This window comes from Amphimedon queenslandica, unplaced genomic scaffold, assembly GCF_000090795.2.
Source record: "Amphimedon queenslandica unplaced genomic scaffold, v1.1 AMPQUscaffold_12695, whole genome shotgun sequence".
In the NCBI taxonomy this organism is placed as follows: domain Eukaryota; kingdom Metazoa; phylum Porifera; class Demospongiae; order Haplosclerida; family Niphatidae; genus Amphimedon; species Amphimedon queenslandica.
In genome coordinates, this window is record NW_003547069.1 from 1 (window position 1) to 1,381 (window position 1,381).

The following is a 1,381-nucleotide window of genomic DNA, read 5'->3' on the forward strand; positions in this document are numbered from 1 at the left end:
TCTTTTAGGGTCTCAGTAGAGCTGGTGGTAAGACCATACTGTCTAGGTCTGTGACTTGGATCAACGGACTATTTCAAATAAAAGTAATAATGGAGAGAGAGAGAGGGACGGAGAGACGGAGGGAGAGAGAGATGAAAGAAGCTATCTTCTTTTGTCTTTCTCCTAGGTTCGTAATAAATACACTCCTGATGATTTTAATGATAATCTATATACAGTGCTAAGATGGTCTGGCTGTCGCAATGAGAAGATTGTATTCATAATGGATAAGTCTAATGTCCTCAATTTAGGATTCTTGGAAAGAATGAACAGACTACTAGCCAATGGAGAGGTAAGAGAAGAGAGAAAGAGATCTTTATATGTACATGTACATACATATACATGTAGTATTTCTACCTGTATTTAAGTTTAAACTTTAAATATTCTTTCTAGCAATAGTATGGCTTCTATTTCCTATCCATTGACTCGTAATATTAAGAACCCTTGTACATGTACATACCGTATTTGCTCGATTAAACACCCGGGCGTTTATTTCTTAACAGAGAAAAATTCAAGTACAAAAAACAAAAAAGCCCATAGTGGATTCGAACCCGCAACCTTCTAGCATTCCAAACTGTACTCCAACAGTTAGACTATCTGGGACAATATAAATCCTATAGCACATATGCTGGGTGAAATATGCGTATCTATAGTTAGAAAATATTTTGTCATGGGTGTTTATTTGAGCAGGGAGTTTATTTGAGCAAATAAGGTACATATGTACATGTAATTCTAATATAATTCAAATTCCCCCTCACAGGTTCCTGGATTATTTGAAGCCAATAAATTCACAACCCTCATGACCCAGTGCAAGGAGGGGTCTCAAAAGGAAGGACTGATGCTTGATTCCTCAGATGAGCTCTACAAATGGTTCACTGATCAGATAATGAGACACCTTCACGTGGTATTCCATATATAAACCCTTCCTCTGAGGGTCTTAAAGACAAAGCTGCTACCTCTCCTGCTTTATTCAATTGTTGTGTGTTGAACTGGTTCAGTGATTGGTCCACTGATGCTCTGTATCAAGTTGGATATGAGTTTACTAATAAAGTTGATCTTGATAAATCAGACGTAAGTACATGTGTATATATAGATATATATATATGTGTATACATATATACACTACATACATGTACATCAATATATAAGCCAAGAATACATTGTATATGCATGTGTAAGATTCAAAGAGCTTATAAGTTATAGACACTTCTTGTTTGTGATACAAATATTTTGTTACCCCTTTCTCTTTTTTAGGTGTTGATAAGTCCTCCTATACTGATACTTTGGTACCAAATTTACTAGCCTATTCCCAGCCTCACATTTGGTCTCACAATAAAGAGATTTT

General features: G+C 35.8%; 1 long non-coding RNA gene across 1 annotated transcript; it reads left to right on the plus strand.

The window, feature by feature from the left end:
* Window positions 1-172: 172 nt before the first annotated feature.
* LOC109587064 (uncharacterized) lies at window positions 173-1,370 on the plus strand. The gene is made up of 3 exons (XR_002187378.1): window positions 173-328; window positions 797-1,107; window positions 1,291-1,370. It is a non-coding gene; the product is annotated as an uncharacterized LOC109587064 (long non-coding RNA).
* The last annotated feature ends 11 nt before the right edge of the window (window positions 1,371-1,381 follow it).